General features: G+C 39.7%; 1 protein-coding gene across 1 annotated transcript in view; it reads left to right on the forward strand.

Moving 5' to 3' along the window:
- The first annotated feature begins 6,164 nt into the window (after positions 1-6,164).
- LOC124788221 (intraflagellar transport protein 172 homolog) overlaps positions 6,165-25,606 on the forward strand; it is a 339,228-nt gene continuing 319,786 nt past the window's right edge. Inside the window, exon 1 of the mRNA XM_047255402.1 lies at positions 6,165-6,294. The gene's annotated coding sequence lies outside the window, so the exon portion shown is untranslated. The remainder of the gene's footprint in view (positions 6,295-25,606) is intronic.

The raw sequence follows: 25,606 nt of genomic DNA on the forward strand, positions 1-25,606 counted from the left end.
CCAACCGTGGACTTCATTTTGAGTCTGATTTGTTCGCTCAGCTCACAGGGTTCTGTGGATATGTGCACCGTAAGACCACCAGCTATCTCCCAGCGAGCAATGATGTTATGGCAATAGAATACAAATAGCAGTATGTGGAATAAACTGTCCCCACTAATATCTGCACATACATATACACTCCTGGAAATGGAAAAAAGAACACATTGACACCGGTGTGTCAGACCCACCATACTTGCTCCGGACACTGCGAGAGTGCTGTACAAGCAATGATCACACGCACGGCACAGCGGACACACCAGGAACCGCAGTGTTGGCCGTCGAATGGCGCTAGCTGCGCAGCACTTGTGCACCGCCGCCGTCAGTGTCAGGCAGTTTGCCGTGGCATACGGAGCTCCATCGCAGTCTTTAACACTGGTAGCATGCCGCGACAGCGTGGACGTGAACCGTATGTGCAGTTGACGGACTTTGAGCGAGGGCGTATAGTGGGCATGCGGGAGGCCGGGTGGACGTACCGCCGAATTGCTCAACACGTGGGGCGTGAGGTCTCCACAGTACATCGATGTTGTCGCCAGTGGTCGGCGAAAGGTGCACGTGCCCGTCGACCTGGGACCGGACCGCAGCGACGCACGGATGCACGCCAAGACCGTAGGATCCTACGCAGTGCCGTAGGGGACCGCACCACCACTTCCCAGCAAATTAGGGACACTGTTGCTCCTGGGGTAACGACGAGGACCATTCGCAACCGTCTCCATGAAGCTGGGCTACGGTCCCGCACACCGTTAGGCCGTCTTCCGCTCACGCCCCAACATCGTGCAGCCCGCCTCCAGTGGTGTCGCGACAGGCGTGAATGGAGGAACAAATGGAGACGTGTCGTCTTCAGCGATGAGAGTCGCTTCTGCCTTGGTGCCAATGATGGTCGTATGCGTGTTTGGCGCCGTGCAGGTGAGCGCCACAATCAGGACTGCATACGACCGAGGCACACAGGGCCAACACCCGGCATCATGGTGTGAGGAGCGATCTCCTACACTGGCCGTACACCACTGGTGATCGTCGAGGGGACACTGAATAGTGCACGGTACATCCAAACCGTCATCGAACCCATCGTTCTACCATTCCTAGACCGGCAAGGGAACTTGCTGTTCCAACAGGACAATGCACGTCCGCATGTATCCCGTGCCACGCAGCGTGCTCTAGAAGGTGTAAGTCAACTACCCTGGCCAGCAAGATCTCCGGATCTGTCCCCCATTGAGCATGTTTGGGACTGGATGAAGCGTCGTCTCACGCGGTCTGCACGTCCAGCACGAACGCTGGTCCAACTGAGGCGCCAGGTGGAAATGGCATGGCAAGCCGTTCCACAGGACTACATCCAGCATCTCTACGATCGTCTCCATGGGAGAATAGCAGCCTGCATTGCTGCGAAAGGTGTATGTGCACTGTACTAGTGCCGACATTGTGCATGCTCTGTTGCCTGTGTCTATGTGCCTGTGGGTCTGTCAGTGTGATCATGTGATGTATCTGACCCCAGGAATGTGTCAATAAAGTTTCCCCTTCCTGGGACAATTAATTCACGGTGTTCTTATTTCAATTTCCAGGAGTGTATTTTGACAATTAGCATACACGTTCACACAGTACCAGGTATAAGAGCAGACTGAATTAACGTGGCGGCTCTGATGAGCGACCTGAGTCCCAAAGATTAATGTTGTCTATGGTCGATATGACCTATTGACGCCACACTGTGATCGAGTGATGGCACCTGTGTCTCAAAGCTCCACTTATGTGTCACAGCACCCCTTGGGCGACCGCGAGAACAATAGTTCTCCTTGGTCTGCAGAACACTTACAACTCAGACAAGAGTTCCTCCACAGCAGAACTGGTTTGTGGCGGAGCATCACAACTCCCGGGAAAATTTATCGATGCCAACTCCCCGCAATCATTATCTCATGATCATCCAGACCTTATACAACATTTGAGGCACCACATAGCTCATATCCGTCCTCTCAAAGCCTCCAGACATGCCACCTAATTACGTGCATCATGACTTGGATGATTGCGCATATGTAATGCTACGTGTGGACGTTGTGGAGCCACCGTTACAGCCTCCTTACACTCGCCCATGCCGTGTTTTGAGAAGAGATAAGTGGATGCTAAACATTGCAGTGAATGGCAAAAGCACAACCTTCTCTCTTGATCGCGTCAAGCCCACCGCCAGCTTCTCGCGGAAGCACCAAGAAGACAGGTCTACCTTCCGGTACAGGCACCAAAATCACAACCATAGAGGCAACAATCACCTGTCATACAACCGCATCCCGGGCGCATCACTCATTCAGGACGTCGTATGTATTTTCCTACGCGTTTTCTCGACAATGCTCCACTTCTGCCATGGGGCTGCTCTAGCGTCGGACCGCTGTCGTCTGCTGTGTGCGAATGGTGGTATCACGGCTGTGTAAGTGTACGTTTACACTGCCTGTGATGCGATGTGACGCGACACTACGCGATGCGAGGCATAATGGTCAAAGCGTGGCAATGCGATGGAGCGTTAACATTGCACATGATACAGTGCGCACGCGCTTGCGCGATCTGGCCAGCAATTGAGCAGTTATTGAAGGCCTCTCTGACACTCCTCGCTCTTCTTGAAGCACCACTGTTTGCTCTGTCATTTTGGAAGCATGCTGCTAAAGCACTGTGTTCTGTTATGTCCTGGTCAATAGACAATTGAATGGAAATGTGAGGCCCAGCTTTATCGATTATTATATTGTGCAAGACGCAGGTGCACTGAATAATAATCGCTGCATGTTCTACAGAAGTTTCAATTTCCTTTCGGAGAAGATGCCACTTGCTGGCCATAATTCCGAAAGTGCGTTCCACCACCGTTCTAGCCCTCGATAGCCTCCTGTTAAATAACCTCTCTTCCTCAGTCAGTGAGAGTCCAGGGAAAGGGCGCATTAAGTTTTCCAGTAGTGGAAAGGCTTCAACCAACACTAATGGGGCTTTAACTGAAGTACGTGGTAGTTCTTTCAATGGAGGCCAGTTTTCAGTTTCGTTCAAAATATTATTGTACAAGTTACTTGCTCTAAATGTGCCATAGCCTCCAATGTCAACTGCTATTAATCTGCAGTTAGCATCGGCTACAGCTAGTAAAGCAAGCGAAAAATATTTTTTGTAATTGTAAGACATTGTCCCAGAATGAGGGGGACATTTAACCCGAACATGCTTACCATCAATGGCCCCCACACAATTCGGAAAATTCCAGTTGGCATACATGTGTTTTGCAGCGGTTTGAAGCAGTGGTATAGTAGGAGAAGGCAGGTGTACAGGGCTCAGAATTTCACATATTGCGGCGCACGTTTCATGCACACATTGTGCGACTGTAGTTATACCCATCCGAAACGACTGTGAAAGTGCATGGAAAGACATCCCAACCGACAAATATCTGAAAAAGAATGAAATGAGCGTAATTGAAGGATGTGTAGGATCTTCGTAGGATTTGCAATTAATGTTCTGAGGACAAAAAATGTATTAAGTATACAGTGTACTTAATTATTTACGCAGATTTCGCGTCTATATTTTCAGGCGAGGCACTGAAGAATAAATGGAAGAACCTACGTGACACTTTCCGCTCTGAACTCAAAAAAACTCGTGCTGAACGTTCAGGAGACGAAGGTGAAATGCCGCCTTTCCAATCCTATTGGCCGTGGTACGAGCTAATGACCTTCCTGACTGACATAATGGCGCCACGGAAGACGAAGACTAATGTTCATCACAGTAAAAGAACAGCATCGCAACACGACGACGCACACGACGACGTGCCGTTTTCACCAGCTGTTACAGAGAGAGAGAGTGTTTCACCTAATGAAACCAACCAAGACTGTAAGTTCAGAGGGTAGCGTTTCGATGCCTCCTCCCTCACCCACCCTACACACAAACCAAAACAAAAGATCCAAGAAATCGTCAAGCTTGTTGCTAAATATAGAGAAGCAAAAGTTGAAGCTAATTGAGCAGCAAATGTCGAAATTAGAAACGCAAGATGACAGCTATCATGTTGTAGTGAGTTTGCTGCCAGCAATGCGAAAACTATCACCATCAGCTCAGTTGTGAGCCAGGATAAAAGTTCAGCAGCTTCTTTTGGAAGAATTGGAACAATCAACCACTTCCACTGCACATTCATTGATGTCACCCTATGCGCCTGAAAATCCAGTTGAAATCGTAATTGCTGGAAATCCGCAAAACGAAATAGTCATTTCTGAAATTCAACCTGATGACATTGTTATTTCAAACCACCAGGATTCTGAAAACTTTGATACTTAAGTGAGTGAACTGTGATGTATTATACTTCTCATTGTCAACTACGTCAAAATTTATTAAAAGAAAGTTTGAATCTATCACAATTTGTAAATTTTTCATAATAAAATGATTGTTGTAAACTTCATATTGTCTACTTACCTGATGGTGACCATAACTTTCACTTCAGGGGCAATAGCCATTCTGAAATTTGTGTTTCGCTTCTGTAATCTATTTGAAACAGACGACACTCTATTATCAAATGTCTCTGTATTCATTCTGAAATAATTCCAATATTTATCCTCATCCTTTCTAGTCACTGTACAAATGATGAAATTCTCCTAAAGCGCTCCTCTCCTTGTTGATTTCATGCACCCATTCACGACTGCGTTGAATTCTCAGAGCACTGTTTTCTAATAAGAAAGAATTTACTGGGTCAAGGAAAAACGACATCGTGCCGAGACTGCTCAATTTCTGGCGAGATCGCGCTCGCGCGCTGTATCGTGTGCAATGTGAACGCTCCATCGCATTACATCGCTTTGTCCATTATGCCTCGCATCGCATCACAGGCAGTGTAAACGTACACTAAACGGGCACCGCTCTGTTGCCACTGTTAAACCAAGCCTGCCCATTGTCATGCGATTTCTGCGCGTCATCACTCCGCACGGCTCGGCATCGCATCGCATCGTAAATTTAGCCTAAGTTGTAATTACGCGCCAATCAGCGACGCTGTACACAGCAACAGCAGCGGCGGCCGCAATGTTTATACTTTGACTTTTGTACAACGTACACTTGTCCGTGAATTTTGTACGTACTTAACGCAGTTTTTCTCCCGTCTCACCTAAGATGATATTTGAGGGACCGTCCCACATTCAGGGACCGTCCTACATTCATGTATAACCTTTCCCACGCCTGTTAACTGAACGTGTAGTTCAAAAAAATAAAGTTCTTTCATTTCTGTTTCCCGAGAGTGCCTATTCGGGCTCTGCTGCTCGGCTTGATAGTATTTAACAGAGTCTACTGTGGCATATAACGACTAAGCCCTTATTTAAGCAGTGTCCGACAACTATACTCTCAAGAAGCTCTAATGTCATTTGTCATTTTTGGATCCGGCTAACTGCTAGATGTTCATTATAATAAAATACGTCTGAGAATCACGGACCGCATGAATGTCGGTACTTGATTCAGGACGCATGCGGCCCGCAGTTTGACGACTTTTGGAATAAGTGCAAGGCAGCATTGAATATTATTTTAAAACTGATGCAAAGTTACACCCGTAGGCACACAGTAGCTTAGTTTTACGGTTTCATTATCGATAAGTGACGGAAATAAAACCTAAAAACTGAAATAAGAAGGTCGGCGTACTTTTGTTCGTGAAATATTTATTTTTTTACTCTCTCTCTCCATATTCAACATGAAACCATTATGGAGTCGTTAAAAATGCAACAAGTGATTCATTTCTCGTATCTATGACGCTACACTCCGCGCACGACGTGTTCCCACAAACGTCTGCACTCTATAAATTTCTCCCGAAACTTTGTCATTAATGTTTGGTCCGCCTTGCATACCGTCACGCACGAGTGCGTCGTGTAAACGCACGAGAATTGCGTACACAGACGGATTATTACGCATACAGCGGTCTTTAAGGAAAGCTGTAAATATGCTTGATAAAATTCTGGTTTCAAGAAAATACTAGCATCAAGTTAATTTTGCCATTTATTCTACTAGTAGCAAGTAATAAAACAAAAAGTTAAACAATAAAGGCACTAGTCCAATCCATTGTCTTACAGCAGTTCTTTTATTTTCAACGTCTGAGAAATTTTGTCAATAAATGACACTTTAGATATTTTGTTTGTTACAGTGTCGTCAACGAGACCTGCTAATTTATTCCTAAAACATAATTCACTATCGGTTACGAGAGTGTTGGCAACCATGACGCCGTAAAGGTCGCTGAGATTTGCAAGAGGCGCTGAGTTTGATATTTTGCAGGTTGAAAAGTCGCTGTAGAAGTAAGAGGTAATTAGAAGTTTAGTTGTAATGGATCTTCAGCTGTATAAGTTTTAACGTAAGTGTGCTTACAGCACTCAAATGTCAAAAATGATTGTAGTCGTCGTTCCAAGAGTAGCAATAATGCTACAGTATTGTTATAAGCAAGCCGGTTTTTAACGAAGTGCAGTTACGAGCTTTTCACCAATTTACGTAATAAATATAAGTAATTGCCTTTCTATGTATTACTGAAACGTTTCTTCACTGTAAACTTGTGTAGCGATCACTACTTACCGGTACCTAATCCCCGTGTAGGCCTAGTGGCAATTAAGTAGTAGATTGGACCCAGAAAAACATTTAGTGACATGACATTTAGCTAATTCAGTGTCGTTTATATATCAGCTCCAATAATTTCTTTCATGAAATACTTTGATAAGACAGTTGGTTTTGATTAAATGTAACAACAGAAAGTCGCATCTTTTTTTTCGTTCCAAAGCAGTCACTGAATAATGTGTCTATACCATATTTATGTTGTCACAATTGGATAACTATGGAAACTAAAGCATAATAGCTAGAAATGATCGACAGTGTGACGGTTGCTTACGCTTTTTTCATATTGTATGTTTCGCGTTGTACAAAAAAATGACATTTATGGCAAAGTCCATATCAATTCAGGCAGGCTAGGAACAAATCTTACCTTCATAGTCTCGGATGTTATTGAATTTAGCATGTGTTAAAATGAAGGATTAAGTAAGGAACACGTGTTTTTTTTTTTTTTTTGTTTTCTCCAAAAAAATTTCTGCTTCGAGATACAGCTCTCCAAAGATGACATTGCGCCTACCATTTTGAAGATGGGAATTTTGGAAAAAAATTTTAAAACTCTGTATCTCTGAAACAAGTTTTAGATATTTTGTTGGTTTTTTAATTTGAAAGGTAATTGCCTTATAATTACAGAGAACTACTCCGTTTGGACTTATCTCTTTTACTATAGCATTCTGAAGCCCCCCCCCCCCCCCCCGGTTTTTTTTTTTTTTTTTTTTTTTTTTTTTTTTTTTTTTTTTTTTTTTTTTTACAATCGTATTCACCAACTAGGATCACGTTAACAATTTCAGCTCCTCTTCTTCCTTTGTTGTTGTTTCCTATTTTTCCAGTATTTCCTCATTTTCTCCCCATAAAGTCTCCTCCTTTCTTTTGTCCATGTTGTTCCCGATTTTTTATTTCTTCTGCTTTGAAAGCCTTCCAAATTTAGTATTTTGTTTTTAAACGGTTTCTTTCTGCTATTTCTGATTCTTTGATGTTGTTTCTTTCAAGATCTTTTCTTACTTCTGTAATCCATGCTATTGTCGATTTCTTCTTCCAGAAATATAGGAGTATTTGTTTTGTTAGTCTATTTCCATCCATTCGGTAGAGATGTCCAAAAAAGGTTAATCTTCGTTTGGCCATTACTTCAGATATTTTCTCTATATTTTTGTAGATCTCCTCATTACTTCTTATTTTCCAACCATTTGCAGTTTTCATTGCACCCATTATTTTTCTAATAATCCTTCTTTCCAGTACCTCTAGTTTGTCCATCTTATAGTTCATTTGATATAGAGTGATGCCTTCCTGTTGAACCAATAGGAACTGGAGAATTACAATTTTCAAAACATTGTGAACAGGAAGTGAGCACCGATGGGATTGTCTCTGTCCTTCAGCTGGAAACCTGTATCCAGCAGCTGGTCCATGTGGTAGCATAAAGTTCACTACAATTTTGTTTAACTTTTTTTTATAATTTAAAGAATTTTTTTTTCAAAAATGCCAATCCATAAAATTTTGATTATTTTCTATTGATTAGTACCCTTCCACTTTTAGGTTGAACATGTTTTGTAATCAATTGAAATTTCTGCCATACATAAAATCTGTTTACTACCACATTATCACATAACAGGCTCATAAAATCAAAACCTAGCCTTATTTAACATAATCTAGTTTTGAAAGATAAGTACTGGTAAGATACTAATTTTTCAAGCATTTTAAATAGTTCCAAAATGTATGTGAAAGGTCCAAAGACTTAAAGGTTTCAATTTATACAACTTCTGTGCACTCTGTTTTGTACTGAAATTAGCCAGTCAATGAACTAAAACTGTGTTCCGCTGTTTCAGTATCTTCCTTTGATATAGAGTGATGCCTTCCTGTTGAACGAAGAGGAACTGGAGAATTACAATCTTCAAAACATTGTGAACAGGAAGTGAGCACTGATAGCGTTGTCTCTGTCCTTCAGCTGGAAACCTGTATCCACAGCTGGTCCATGTGGTAGCATAAAGTTCACTACAATTTCGTTTAACTCATAACTGGTGTCTATAATCTCAGCAATCCACTAGCCACAGTCATACACACATGCCACAAACATCACCCTTCTCAGGTTGTGAATCTGAATATTATCCTGCTGTTTCTGAGGTGTTGGCTGAACAAATGAAATTTCCTCTTTTTTGCTCTTTAAAAGGTGTGCAATATGAGTTCACCCATCATTTTGCGTCCAAAAATGTGTCATCTGAATTCCTTTCACAGGAGTGGTTTGTATGGACCATTCTTCTTTTTCTGCCCACAGAATTCTTCGATTTCCTCTTTTGACAAAAGAATGAGGGCTGTGGATGTGTGCGATTTCACGACTCTCGTAAAATCCTCAGCATTCTGAATTGCAGCTGTATTTTGTCTGTAAAGATTATGTTTTGTAGCATGATGCTTCAGCATGCCTGCTACACCATCACAAGGCCCCTTCCCGTGGCCAGTAGCACTGTGTACACAGCCAGCTGGCACAAGCGACTTGCTCAATTCAAACAGCTGTTTGCGACTTTTAAAATGACTAGGAGCACCTTCAAAAATTAGGGTGATCTTCTCTGCCCTGTTTGCAGTTGAAGAATTTTGCGCATTGCTAGCAAAGCATGTACTGAGTCATGTCCTGTGTCATCACTTATAACTGCAACACTTTTATTTATTTATTTAGCATCTGTATTATCACAATCATGATATTGTACTTGTCAAAGTACAAAACAGTATAAAATATTACTTATTTACATCATGTACAAAATTTTATCATTGGTATCAACACATCTTTATAACAAAAACATTATTTTGCTTAATAAGATTATAGAATTATATACATACATACACATAGAATAAAAGCTAATGAAACTTGTGGTCTTGTTTTGAAAATATGTCACTCCTGTAAAAATTGAAACCTGGTCATTACTCCTAGCTACCCTGGTGCTTCTTGTGGGAGAATTACAGACCAGTTCTCAGCAAAATCACACACCCTTTCACTTCTGCAATGTGTTGATGTTGCAATTTCTTCGGCTGCTGGTGTGTTACTGCTATGGGAAACGGGAATATGGATAACTGTATACGCAGCAAGCTGTTCCCATAAATGTTTATACAAAGATATATTTCAGCACAAAGAAAAATACACATGTACACTGTACGAGATACAAAGGCTGACTGGAACATTAACATGGTGGCTCGTCCGAGCAGTTAAGAGTTCAAAGATCATGCTTTACGTGGTCGATGTGACCTATCGACGCCACACTGCTTTCACTGACCTTTTACCAAGTTCATCAGAGTCATTCCATGTCAAATCAACACACCTATTTTACCTCACCCACTTAGATTTTGCTGAAAGTTGGTATACTTATAGTGGGCACTGAGACTAAGAAAAATACCAAATTTTAATTTTTTATCTCAAATCATTCCTGAAATATGGCTATGTAAACTTTTCAAAAACCAGCCAAAAATGTGTGAACGGACTTTTTTTTAAATTGTCCTAGGAGCTGCCCTAATTGAGCTAGAGAACTGGGAAAGGTGTCATTTTGCATGCTCTTTCCAGGGATATACAACAAAACATAGCTTCTAATTAATAACCTTTTTCAAAATACTAATTAATATTTTGATTTAATTTTAATTTTTTGTACAAAAAGTACATAATTGAAAATTTTCAAAATATTTCCATAACTACTTCATACTATTGTAAATCACATGGAAAAATATAAATCTGGGATGATGATGGGTCCATTGTTAAAAAAAATTATTCCAGACTCTTGTTTTTCACTAACGGCCCTAGTTTGACCAAATTAACCTTTAACAAACAGTAATTTCTTTAAAATATACTGAAAGGTAAGTGAAAAAAGTATCAGAAATATCAAAACATCACCTTATCAAACCAAAACTAATCAGCATCTTTTATAATTAAGTTGATTGCTTATTTTAATTTCATACAACTTCACTAAGAGTATATTAACCGATATAACAAAAACAAGAAATTGAGCATTTAACTACAAACTGAAATAAAGTATGAATAAGTACAAGTATTTATATCATAGTTCTGGTCCATGATGTTTGAAATGGAACTATTGGCTCTGAGCACTATTGGACTTAACATCTATGGTCATCAGTCCCCTAGAACTTAGAACTACTTAAACCTAATTAACCTAAGGACAGCACACAACACCCAGTCATCATGAGGTACAGAAAATCCCTGACCCCGCCGGGAATCGAACCCGGGAACCAGGGCGCGGGAAGCGAGAATGCTACCGCACGACCAGAAATGGAACTATTAAACAAATTAAATATGTAATGCTTGTTTTTGAGTAACAGGTATCTGTACATAGCTAAATTTAACACAATAGGTACTAACAATAATTTTGAAACAACTTTCTGTAAAATATACATTAACACTAACCTGAGACAAAAATTAAGTTTTGAGTTGAAAGCAGTTTCCCAATAAATTGTCTTGGAACTTCACATATTACATTTTAATAAAGCTGACTGGGTTTGGTTTACATCACTTTCATTAAGAATGTATGTTCTCTCTGTCAGAGTAAATGGATTCGCTTTTGTGAGAACATCCACAACTGACACCCACAGGACATCTGCATGTGCAGGATAAGCGAATGACTTGGCTGGTCCACATGGATGAAGAAAAATTATTTTCACTTCATCAAGTTCTTCGTTTTTTTCTAAAATGTACCCAAGCCACCAGTTTCCGCCATATACGGTGGTGACATAGCCTGATACATCTTGTAACTTCAGTTTGTCTGGTGATGTAGTTACTTCCCTCTCCCAACTCTGCATATCACCTGAGAAGTATCTGACTATTAATTTTGATGGAGTGTTGGGAATGAAAGCGTGAAATTGCTGTTTTCCTTGGATTGTCAATGCCACTTCAAGTCAGCTTTTTAAGAATATTTCTGAAGCAGCTTAGTCTTCTTGAGTGGAATATGCAAAATCAACATTTGTGATATTATTTACTGCCCACTCAAATAGATCTCGTGCAGTTTGGATCTGATTTTGGTATGGTTTTGCAAACTTGCACAAGCTGCCAGTCTCTTTACTGAACCCCCTACTCCATCACAAGGCCCTTTCCCATGTGCTGTGGCTGAAAAGTGCCACTCAGCTTTTATGTTGAAGTCTTCCTCACGAAGGCAAAGGTTCAGGAAGTTTTTATTATTTTTATACTGAGCGGCAGAACCATCAGAATAATAGTATATCTTTTTTGGAGTCTTCTGAAATTTATTTGTTAGATATGAAATTAGCTTCTTTTGAAAGGTGTAAACTGCAGTTGTATTGTGCTCCAGGCAATCAGAAACAATGACAAAGCTCATATGCTCAATTTTGTCTTCCTGTTTGTAATATATAACAAAAGGATGAATGGTAATCTGTTGTCTTGTCCAGTGGTAACTCTGAGCTTCATCCTGTAGAACTATACTATAATTTTCTGAAAAATCACATATGACAACAAATTCAGATTCCATAAGGTTTTTTCTTGTGGAGTTAAGGAATGTTCGTTGTTGCTTGGCAATAAAGTCATGCCGAATCAAAGTCGACATCTTACTACAAAATAAATCTATGAATTCTTCAGAAGTTTTCTGAACAATTTCCAGATTACATTGGTCAACTGACATCCACTGTCGGAACTGAACTTGTTCAATTAAGTTTTCATGAAACGTCTTTTAAAATTTTACATATGACAGTTTCTCCCCGGCAGTATTCACAGTTTCCCATGTTGCAATCAACTGATGATGGGTTACAAAGCATTTTTGCAATGCACTGCTTATAATTGTTTAAGCTGCTGTTTGTTACTGTATTTAGTTTGGCATTTTCTATCATTAATTTTATGTTTTGGTGAGATGTGCACACGCAGACAGTGTGTGTGCCACTCCGGCCAGCTAATGCACAATGTTTTGGTCTCAACTCAGCAAATTTAGAGAAACATATTTTTACGTTAGGAAACTTGTCTTTAAAATGTTTGTAAGCTTCTTTAAGGTTACACAAAAAAGTCTTTTTGATATTTTTTTTTTTATTTCCACTTGCTTATGTAATTGTCACACAATCTTTAATACCTGGCATTGCCCTGCTAACTTCATCATTTCCATAAAATGAATGTACAGTTTTGACAGTTTCTGTTGGTAAACACTTCCCTGGTTTTGGGTTTGGACCTTCCATGAATCCTTTCTCTTTCAAAATTTTTTTGGACTGCCGAACAATGTAATTAGGAGCATTAAATTCCCTCATTATTTTCCTGACAGTCCACTTTTCGGGTAAACTTGTAAGAATCATTAGTTTTTTTGCTCTACTTACAGAATTTTTAAAGTTTCTTTTAATATTTTCAAGAACGGATTCATCAGCATCAGTAGCTGACGAAGAAGTTTCAGGAACAACAAAAAGTTTACGTGTCATTGATGAGATTTTCTTTACTTTTGATTTGGCGTAATGCCTAGATGTTAGTTTTCTCTTGTCAATTGGGGACTCACCTAGTTCTTGAAGTGTTGTGTTAAATGTTTTAACAGCTACTGAAGTTGGAGTGAAGTCAGGGTCTTGGTCTCGGATGATTATCTCCGATCCAGAAGATTCTTCTTCAACACTTTCATCACTGATGGGCTCTGGTGTATGGGCTCTGGTGTATTTTTCAATTTGGTTACATCTTTCCTACATTTATCACAAATATTGGCACCACTTGGTATTTGAGGAAATAATTTGGGCATCCATGTTGCGACATTTCTCAGTTTTTTTTCTGTCTCTAATAAAATGATTTGACTTCTTCAATGGATTACAACACTGCACTCTTACAGCACTGCACTTTTTACTTTGTTCCACATTTATACAAAAACCACTTATAAACTGCCCTTCAATGCATAGATTTACTTGAAAATGAACTATTAAATATAATAGATACAGACTGGTCAACACAGAGGTAACAATTGATTTGCACTAAAACCTCAGTGCACAATAATGCTGTAGGCACACAAAGCCTTAGAAGGTAACAATGCAGACTACATCATCTCAACAATGGCTCCAGTCTCTGAATTATTGTACAGACATCAAGCCCTATGTATACGGTCCTCTACTGACGTACTACCTTAAAGGTCAATTTGGTCAAACTAGGGCCGTTAGTGAAAAACAGGAGTCCGGAATAATTTTTTTTAACAATGAACCCATCATCATCCCACATTTATATTTTGCCATGTGATTTACAACAGTGTGAAGTAGTTATGGAAATATTTTGAAAATTTTCAATTATGTACTTTTTGTAAAAAAAATTAAATCAAAATCTTAGTTACCATTTTGAAAAAGGTTATTAATTAGAAGCTATGTTTTTTTGTCTATCACTGGAAATAGCATGAAAAATGCTGCAAAATGACACCTTTCCCAGTTCTCTAGCTCAATTAGGGCAGCTCGTAGGGCAATTTAAAAAAAGTCCGTTAACACATTTTTGTCCAGTTTTTGAAAAGTTTGCATGACCATATTTCAGGAATGGTCTGAGGTAAAAAAATTGAAATTTGGTATTTTTCTTAGTTTCAGCACCCACTATAAGTATACCAACTTTCAGCAAAATCTAAGAGGGTGAGGTAAAATTTTTATTTGAAGTGTGTTGATTTGACATGGAATGACTCATCCATGAAACTGTCAAAGGCAACAGTTTTCTTAATTAGTTTATTTTCCTCCCACGCCACATATTTAATTTCTGCAGAGTTATCTGCTACGTCTTCCAGGCCAAGCATCTGTAAAGACAGTCCTCCCTTTCCAGGGCAGTCACCACATTCTTGAAGCAAACAAGTCTGTTGCTTTACATCACAAACTACTAATGACTTCACACACCCAACCAAGGTCTCAAATGTCACATGCTCCAGTAAGTTCTTCAAAGTTACCACACAAAGTTAAAAATTTGTGCAATACACACAAACAGACATCTCTAGGTGGGTCTGTAACTACCCACTTAGGTCGTAGTGCATAAAATTTTGATCTTTTTAACTTTCAAATGTTGCAGTTACAATGTCTTTTTTGTTGGCACTCTGGCGAGAACAGTCCATTTTATCTTCCAGATAAAATGACTACAGTATTTGAACTTGAGCTGCTTCTACAGGATGAGCATAATAGTGATCTGGTCTTCTAAAGACTCCTTTTACAGACCTCACGTTTCTTGATTTGTCTACCATGTACTTTGATACTGATGGAACATGGGTCAAAATTGTTTTCTTTGACAATGTCTCTGGAATAATAGTTAAAACTTGCACCTTTTCACTGTAGGATGCACAATATTCAACAGCTGAATTGATATTTATGAAAAATTTCTGGCAAGAGGTGCAAGAGTTGAAACGTCCCCTTTGAACAATTTATACAAGACTGAGCTTAAACTGACACACAATATTTTTTTAGCGCAACGCAATCTGACTTTCAAAAATCCCTACAAAAGAATGGCCCTGACTAACATTAACCTATAAGTTTCACAAATCACTTACCTCACAAAAATCTTCGCTACTCAAGCTACTGCAATACAGCGAGCGCCACTACTGCCAGCTTAATAAAAGATTCAAACTACTGAAGGCACTAACTACTGATAGGGATAGTTAGCAAATGAAAGATATTAATAGAGAACAAACAATGTATTTACCTTAATATCATCAAAAGTCATAATCTATATAGCAGTTCATCACAAATTACAAAACTCCGCCATCTCTCTCCCCACATCCACCACTGCTGGCGGCTCACCTCCAACTGCGCAACGCTACGCGCTGTTCACAGCCAGCTGCCTAACACTACAATGGCGAGTATTACAACAATGCAAAGCAGCCACAGACTGCACACAGCACAGCCAGTGATTTTCATACAGAGGTGGCGTTACCAATAAAAAAACCTAAACAGCCTACTTACAGAGTGCTTTGGTTCATTTTCTTCTGAAGATGGAATTTGTACTTTGAAGACTGTGGCCAGTTTTCCTGTAGCATATTCATCCATAGCTTTAGTAATTTCTCCACACTTTCTTGATACGTAGAGCTTATGACTCGATTGCACTGATCATGGTTTCTTAAGAGGAGTATGTGGTATGCAGATAGAATAGCTAAGTCTCAGGATAAAATTAAAACCACATGGTCAGTCATAAAGGAAGTGGCTGGTCTGCAGAGACGGGTCAAGAATATAGAATCAGTGCGTAGTGGGGATGTCCGTGTTACTGATAAGTCGCATATATGTACAGTACTTAATAATCACTTTCTGAATATAGCAGGTGAACTAAATAGAAACCTAGTCCCAACAGGGAATCATATAGCGCTCTTAGAAAAAAGTGTTCCGAGACTGTTACCTGAAATGCTCCTCCATGATACTGACAAGAGGGAGATTGAGTTAATAATTAAATCACTAAAGACCAAGAACTCTCATGGATATGACGGGGTATCTAGCAGAATACTGAAGTATTGTTCCACGTATGTTAGCTCAGTACTTAGCCATATCTGTAACTTTTCCTTTAGGAGTGGTCGGTTTCCTGACCGATTAAAGTACTCGGTAGTGAAGCCACTTTATAAAAAGGGAGACAGGGATAATGTTGACAATTATAGACCTATTTCTATGCCATCGGTGTTTGCTAAAGTTATCGAGAGGGTTGTATATACAAGGTTACTGCAGCATTTAAATTCACATAATTTGCTGTCAAATGTACAGTTTGGTTTTAGAAATGGCTTAACAACTGAAAATGCTATAGTCTCTTTTCTCTGTGAGGTTTTGGACGGATTAAATAAAAGGTTGCGAACATTAGGTGTTTTCTTTGATTTAACGAAGGCTTTTGACTGTGTTGACCACAAAATATTACTGCAGAAGTTGGAACATTATGGAGTAAGGGGAGTAGCTTACAATTGGCTCGCCTCCTACTTTAAGAACAGAAAGCAGAAGGTAATCCTCCGCAATATTGAGAGTGGTAATGATGTTCAGTCCCAATGGGGCACTGTTAAATGGGGCGTTCCCCAAGGGTCGGTGCTGGGGCCACAGCTGTTTCTTATTTATATAAATGATATGCCTTCTAGTATTACAGGTGATTCAAAAATATTTCTGTTTGCTGATGACACCACCTTGGTAGTGAAGGATCTTGTGTGTAATATTGAAACATTATCAAATAATGTAGTTCATGATATAAGTTCGTGGCTTGTGGAAAATAATTTGATGCTGAATCACAGTAAGACTCAGTTTTTACAGTTTCTAACTCACAATTCAACAAGAACTGACATTTTAATCAGACGGAATGGGCATGTTATAAGCGAGACAGAACAGTTCAAGTTCCTAGGCGTACGGATAGATAGTAAGCTGTTGTGGAAAGCCCATGTTCAGGATCTTGTTCAGAAACTAAATGCCGCTTTATTTACCATTAGAACAGTATCTGAAATAAGTGACATTTCAACACGAAAAGTAGTGTACTTCGCATATTTTCATACGCTTATGTCATATGGTATTATTTTTTGGGGTAATTCTTCTGATTCAAAAAGGGTATTTTTGGCTCAAAAACGGGCTGTTCGAGCTATGTATGGTGTAAGTTCGAAAACCTCTTGTCGACCCCTATTCAATAGTCTGGGAATTTTGACATTGCCCTCACAGTATGTATTTTCTTTAATGTCGTTTGTTGTTAGCAATATTAGCTTATTCCCAAGAGTTAGCAGCTTTCACTCAGTTAATACTAGGCAGAAATCAAATCTGCATGTGGAATGCACTTCCTTGACTCTTGTGCAGAAAGGAGTACAGTATTCTGCTGCATTCATTTTCAATAAGCTACCACAAGAACTCAAAAATCTTAGCAGTAGCCCAAACGCTTTTAAGTCTAAACTGAAGAGTTTCCTCATGGCTCACTCCTTCTATTCTGTTGAGGAGCTCCTGGAAGAGCTAAAAAATTAAGCAAATTCCAGTGTTACATTCTTGATTTTCTTTATTTAAACTAACGACTTGTCGCCTGAATATGTTTCTTATATTTCATTTTATCTGTTTCTACAATTGTGTTATAATTTCATGTATTGACTCGTTCCATGACCATGGAGACTTCTCCTAAATGTGGTCCCACGGAACAATAAATAAATAAATAAACTAACACCTACCTCTGTAGTTGACTGATTCAGGGTACTTAATTCTTCCTCTATTGATTCAAAATCTGCATCATATGTACCATGGGAGGCTTCACCTTGTTCAGATACTATCATTGTTGTTATTCTGAACACAAAAAGTCATCGCTACCAAGTCTGGTTTTTTTTTTTTTTTTTTTTTTTTACAGGGTGGAGCAAAATTTGCACACTCTGACTTCACAGCACAACTCCTCACATGCCAGCGGTAAAAAAATGTCTTTCACAAAATTTTGTCTGGCGAGTATATCCGGCAGAAAAAGGACCTTAAAGAGTGACAATCTGGCAACACTGTAACCACATGTATGGTAGCTACCTCTGTCACTACACAATAGTTGTGCTGTACAGTTTGTGCAGTGGGTCGGGTTTTGGGTTAGTGTGCAGGAGGTCGATGGTTCGAGCCTGGGTTGAAGCATATGTTTTTCATTTGGTAAATGCAGCCCAGGTAGTACTGTGTCTGGCATTTCAATCGTGAACAGCAATTGCAGCGGGTTATCTAGAAAACATTTGCACTTACATGGCTGCGCACGGTAGCCGCGTGGTCTGAGGCGTCTTGTCATGGTCCATGCGGGTCCCCCCGTTGGAGGTTCAAGTCCTCTCTCGGGCATGGGTGTGTGTGTTTTTTGCCCATAGCGTAAGTTAGTTTCAGTTAGATTAAGTGGTGTGTAGGCTTAGGGACCGATGATCTCAGTTGTTTGATCCCATAAGACCTTACCACAAATTTCCAAATATTGCACTCACGTACTACAATCGTAGAAATGGAAGGTTGGTCAGCTTTGAAAGAGGCCCTTTGCACGTCATGGGTGTGAATTTATTCGCACCACTTCAACTACTACATGCAAAACCTGTTTTCTTTGTATTCTTCTCCAATGGCCCTATAGATTCGTACCATCTATTATTTTTGCCCGTTCAGGTGCATTACATTTCATTAGGGCCTTATGTTACCAGTAGGACTAGCAACGTGCTTTGCGAATAATGCCCAAACTCGGTTACTATTTGTATGTGTTATCGCCATGGTCCCACTAATTATGCCTTTCAACACTGAGCCTGGTAACCGCATTCTGTTTAGTACGTATCTCAATGCATTATTATTATTATCATTATTATTACTCTATCGATGGGATTTTGGAAACATCGCATCTATTACCATTAGGGAAACAGTGTAATTTGAAACTGAACGGTTCACAATTTGCGGTGTCGGGATGTATCATGCAGAACAATATCTGTCAGAGGGGTAACGCGCGTTAGGTGTAACAGGGCGCAGGACTGATGGTGTGTTTATACTGTATGCGCCGTCCACCAAACAGGGACTAGTTGCAAGTGACAGTGACAGACTCCATTGTACATGCATACACGTATCGAATTTTCTCCTTGTAAACCTCTAAACCACTGTGGCAGACGTGTGGCATACACAAACGATGACTATGTGGATATGCTTTGGTCCTTGGTGCGTCTGATAACTGGGCTGGTGTTGCCGCTCGTGAATATGCTGCTAGATATCCTCATCAATGCCATCCAGATAAAAATGTGCTTCGTCATCTGGAGCTGCACCTTTGGGAGTCAGGTTCTCTCCTTTCACCATTGCGTGACAGAGGTCATCCACGGACTCGCCGTACTCCAGCAACAGAGGAAGCTCTTCTGGAGGTCATACACCAAGAACCTCTGTGAAGTACGCAGAGTGTAGCAAGGGAGCTGTGTGTCCCATGATGCACGGTCATTAACATGCTGCACAAGCATGGGCTGCACCCCTATCATCATGCTTTAAAGCAACACCTGCATCTTGCAGACTGCTATCAGTACTTGGACATAATATTTCCAGGGAAACAGCTCAGATGTGGATGTCCAGTTCGATAGCCACCATGTTCACGTGACCTAAATCGCCTGGATTTCTTCCTGTGGGGACACCTGAAGGAGCATGTGTACACTACTCTGCCGGTGAATGTGGAAGAATTGGTAGTGCGTGTCCATGCTGCTCTTGTTACTGTGGACACAGCTTTTCTGCAAAGGGTCCAGAGCTGTATGATCGGGTGGGTTGTGCAATGTTTGGACATGCAGGGAGATCGCTTTGAGCATCTGTTGTTCTGAGGACGGCGTATTTTGTTTTGAAGGTCTTACGGTCATTAATATGGACATTATTATTGTCACTGGTTGCTAATGTGTGACACCCCAGTGCTCATATTACATGTAGAATAAATGACAAGTAGATGTTGTGTTATTGTACTGTGCTATTATCTTTAGCATCTTGAAATTGATATTGTTTTATTGTTTTTGTAGTTATTCTGTCCTATTACAGATCAATTGTTTCCACTGTCTATTTCTTATTTGTCTAACCACATATTTGTTATGTTCAGTGTTACAAAATGTTGTAAATTTAGTATACATGAGACATAAGAAACAGTGTATATTACAGTATGAAATGTCAGAATGAAATTATCGTAGCCAAAAAAAAAAAAAAAAAAATGCGCTCCAACCCAGGATCAAATCCTCGACCTCCTGCATGCTAACCAGAAACTCTATCCACTGCACCAACTATGCAGAACATCTAAAGTGCGCTGTCAGAGGCACTTACCATACATGTGGTTAGAGTGTTGCCAGATTGCCACTCTTTAACTTCCTTTTTCTGCCGGATGGCCTCGCTGGACAAGATTTTGTGACAGACATTTTTTTTATTGCTGGCTTGTGAGGAGTAGCACTGCGAAGCCCGAGTGAGCGAATTTCGCTTCACCCTGTATATCACTCTTTTATGGATATGCAAATAGTCACCACACTTCACTCTCCTGTGGCCCCAGTCTGAAGACATTTCAAACAGTCCTTTTCACCAAACATACTGCAACTGTGTCAACTGGCAAATTCCTCATGAAAGCACAGAACTCACTGGATGGTCTCAGATTTCTTAGAAGCCTTTTCAGTAAACAAATTAGCACTGAACAACTACAGTACCGAAACCAGCAATGAACAACCACAACAAAGAAACTGACAAGATACTACATCAAAGTGTAAGAAATATCTGCAATGAAAGTGAAAAGAAATAACTGCAACAGAGAAAGTGATAAGAAAAAACTGCAACAAAGACAATAGAAATAAACTTTGTAACAAAGATATTAGTAAAAACAACTTCAGTGAAGACATATGTTAACCTTGAAAGTTAAAAAAAAAATGATTTTTTAAAATAAAACCTGTCCAATTAAAACTGGAAGCTCTCCTGTACACAGAATGCAGTAATACGTGGTACTAATCAACAGAAAAAATCTAACTTTTCTGGATTGGCATTCTTAAAAAAAAATTTTTCTGTAAATTAAAAAAAAAAATTTTTAAAAATTCAAAAGACAACAGTAAAAGAACTTTGATAGGTTTGTCCAAATGGAGAATACCATTCTAATCATGAAGAAATTGTCTTTCAAATAAAACAAAAACTGTAACAAAATATCTAGAACTGTTACAGAGATACAGCATTTTAAAGATTTTTCCGGAATTCACATCTTCAAAATGATGTTTGCAGTGTCCTCTTTGGAGGCCTGTATCACGGGGCAGGAAATTTTTTTGTAAAAAAAAAAATAAAATAAAAGATATGTGTCCTGAATTTTAACTTACGCTAGATACAATGACATCCAAGACTATGAAGGTAACCCCCCTGCCTGAAGTGATACTGATTATGACATGTGGACATGGAATGGAACCATCGTGTAGACTAAGTTGTTGGTAAAGTAGATAGCAGCCTCGAGTTTATTGGTGGTATATAAGGCAAATGCAGTCAGTTTACAGAGGAGTTGTGACCCATCCTATAATATTGTTGAGGTACGACCCATACCAAATAGGACTAATGGAAATATTGAAAGTAGGAGGGTAGCACAAATAGTTATAGGTTTGTTTGACACATGGGAGAGTGTCACAGGTACGTTGAAAGAACAAAGAACTGAACTGACAGACTCTTGAAAACAGACAGAAACTATCCCTTGAAAGCCTACATACAAAATTTCAAGAACCGGCTTCAGATGATGACCCTAGGAATATAGTACAACCCTCTATATATCACTACCATAGGGATTATGAGGATGAGATTAGATTAATCACAGCATGAACAGAAGCATTTAAACAGTCATTCTTCCTGTGCTCCATGTGTGAATGAAATGGGAAGAAGCCTCAGTAACTTGCACAGTGGGTCATACCCTCTGCCACACAATTCACAGTGAGTGGCAGAGTAAGAATGTGGATGTAGATGTAGATATGAACAACGAGCTTCTGTGTATATGTGGGCTACCTTTATCTCTGTGGTAGTTGTACCTACATCTCCACGATTATGAAGAAATAACTGCTCATCTTAGTCCTGGAAGCTGATATGGCAGTAGCACAAGCAGAATTGGAAGAGTTGAGATCTACAATTGGCTGCATTAGGAGGGTCGAATGAACTGTGGTTGAACCTGCTGGATCAGTCAGAGATTCTAGATATGCTGCAAGTCTGCTGTGTTTAATGTAGACATATCCAACAACTTCACTGCTCTGAAGATAGTGGATTAAAATATCCAGACAACTTAAGGAGTTTAGGATCATGCTGATGAGACAAAGTTAGACAGTTAGAAGTTTAAAAGTACCAAGAAGGTACATCTGCTTGGGGAGTAGTCTTGGGAAGGAAACATCTGAACTAGTATGTAACATCCAACATAGAGAATACCATGTAACTAGTATTTTTAAGCCTAGTGCCACTGTGATTTGTGGTTTTGTGGGAAAAAATCTTGATAAAGAACATCATGTAGGCCTAATGATTATTAGGGATTCTGGAAACATTTTGGACTATAACTACAACTACGCAGATGATGTTAAAATCAGACCCATTGATGGGAATGCTCATCTCAGACAACTGCATAGACTGAGTCACTCTTTGAGCGATAAGGAATGCACTGGATAGAGTATTTTGTTGAATATGCAACTGAAGAGCATCAGAGATGACACTCAACAGAGTGAGCGATCACACGTGAGTAAGAGTGATGTGTCGCCCTTTACAGGTTTGTGCCCCTCAAGGCATGATGTATGAGTGCTTACGGTAAAAGGTTACTTGCAGAACTAATTTGTAGAACCAGCCAGTGAATCAGATCTTTATAATTCTTGTGTTTCCCATTTTTTTTACTAGGTACTGTTTAGGGAAATGTTTCTGACTGATGGAGCTTCTGAATAACTATAGACTCAGTTTCATCAATTGGTTATAACAAAAAAGGCCGACTTGAACGACACAAATGATAACAGTCCTAATATATTTGTATTTTTTCATAAAAGTATAGTAAACTTGTTAAATAAGAAGGCACACTTCTCATATGACTGCAGATAACTGAGGAATCAAAAGCAACAGAAACTGAACGGATACACATAGATGGTTACAATTCAGTAACCTACACAAAACTCCGCCCCCGGTAGCTGAGTGGTCAGCACGACAGAATGTCAATCCTAAGGGCCCAGGTTCAATTCCCAGCTGGGTCGGAGATTTTCTGCGCTCAGGGACTGGGTGTTGTGTTGTCCTTATCATCATCATCTCATCCCTATCGACGCGCAAGTCGCCGAAGTGGCGTCAAATCGAAAGACTTGCACCCGGCGAACGGTCTACCCGACGGGAGGCCCTAGCCACATGACCTTTACCTACACAAAATGTGGAATAAAGTCTCAGGCCTTAGACTTCTGTGAGTAATGCATGTAACACCTCTGTGAGTGTTATACTTCAGTAATTGACTTGGGAACATATTACAAAAACTGTTCTTAGTGCCATAAGCCCTTGAATGGAAATGTTTTACAATGTGATCAGACAATTAGAGAAGGTATGTACTAGACTTAATAGAAATAACTGGGAAGATATTGTAAGTGGAGACTGATTTCATCTTGTACATTTTTTATAGAGGGCACCTAGAGTTAGTGATGTCCGTTTTAGTTTTGGTACCTATAGTAAATTCCCGACAAGAATAGGAGTATCAGTGCAACAATGACTAATAATTTTTTCCTTCAAATGCCAAATTTTTTTGTCGGCTTTCATCTACATAGGGAGAAATGATTATCGTAATAAAGTAAGAGAAATCAGAGATTGCACAGAAAAGATATAGGTGTTCATTTTTCCCACATGGTATTTGAAAGTGAAACAGTCAAGAAATTGTGTGAAAGTGGTTCTGTGAACTTTTTCCAAACATGCAGGTGTGGACTGCAGACTAATCATTTAGATTTGGAACACAGGTTTTGTTGTTTTGGAAGTTCACTTCATCCTTAGTAACTCTCACCTGGAGCATATGGAGGAATATTTGACCTAAAACGATACCATTATCATTAAGTCACACAGTTGAGCTGCCTGTTTTCAGGAAAAGTAAAGATTTTCATCCATTAGCAGTGTTACAAAGCCTGATCACTCATCCAGACTGTTGCTTCAGCAACACTGGAAAGGCTGCTATCCCTCTTCATTTCAGGCTTAGTTTGGCTTCTCTGCAGATACACCTGTGTTCTGGTTGCAGCTATGTAGCTATCCTATCATCTGTCATTGAGGCATGCCAGCCACCCCACTTTGGCTCGGTCCATGATTCAGCAAAAAATATCTGACACTGTGAGGTTCCAATCTTTGATTTGATATGAACTGACCCTACTGCAGTAATCTGTCTGAGTTGTGACTGCCATATATTATCGTAATCTTCATAAAGCTATCATATTTTAAGTAAGACACAATTTACCTAAATCTTGCAAACATAATGCAGTATACTTCCCTTATTGGAGATAGTTTGAGTAATTCTGTTTCCTCATGAAAAATGAGCTAACACCACATGATGTATAAACTCACTGCTAAATTTTTCATCATATATTTGAGTCTCAGGGCACTCAAATGCTATTGTTAGCAATTTTTTTTATGAGGAAAGAGAATGATTCAAACCATCACTAATTGAAGAAGTGTGTTGCCCAGCGTTTGAGGAGATTTAGGAAAATCATGTCTTACAAAACTGTGGTGGCTGTATAAAGTGATATGAGGCTGAAAGATAAACTGTCTGAACAAAAGTATGTGGACACACCATTGTAATGTGGAGTTGATCACTAGATGGCATGAGAGATGGATCGGCTAGCATAAGAGGAGGAGGTGGAGGGGGGGGGGGGAGGGGGATAATTGTGTTGCCAGTAATCAGTGACAGCTGGATGGGTCTACCAGGGGAGTTCAGTGACTTCGAATGCGGACTAGTCATTTGATGACTCCTGAGTAACAAATCCACTAGTGATATTTCAACCCATCTAAAGCTGCCAAAGTTAACTGTTTGTAGTGTGATTACGAAATAGAAACACAAAAGAACAACCACAGACCATTCAGACCTCATGTGCTGACAGACAGGGACCATTGAGCAGCTGGACGGCAATTGTGAAAGATAATATGAAATAAGCAGAAGGAATCACTTGTGGGTTCCAAAGTGCTACCAACAGTTCAGGTAACACAGTGATTGTGCGTAGGCAGTTACCTAGAATGGGGTACAATTGTCGAGCAGCTCCTTGTAAGCCACACATTTGATTTTGATTTGATTTGATTTGATTTATTATTGGTCCTACAGATCATACAATTTGTAGAGCAAAGCACATCATGATATAGGACAAGTCAATTTGAAAAATTATGTCAAGATGGTATATGATGAGAGATGACAGTAGTGGCACATAACTCACTTAGCAGAATACATATAGGATATATAGACAAAATATAAAAAAAGGCGGTGTGTGATGAGAGATTATAGTGGGGCATACTGCACATAGCAGAATACATATAAGAGATACAGACAGAATATGAGTAACAAACAATAATTAAATTATCTTACTAAGGAGAAATATGTACAAGTGAATATACAGCTTATTACAAGTAATTAAAATATTGTGGTACATAGTTCACATAGTAGAGGACATATATGAGATACAGACAGAATATAGATAAGAGACAATAATTAAAGTATCTT

Source organism: Schistocerca piceifrons, chromosome 3 (genome assembly GCF_021461385.2).
Source record: "Schistocerca piceifrons isolate TAMUIC-IGC-003096 chromosome 3, iqSchPice1.1, whole genome shotgun sequence".
Taxonomy (NCBI): Eukaryota; Metazoa; Arthropoda; class Insecta; order Orthoptera; family Acrididae; genus Schistocerca; species Schistocerca piceifrons.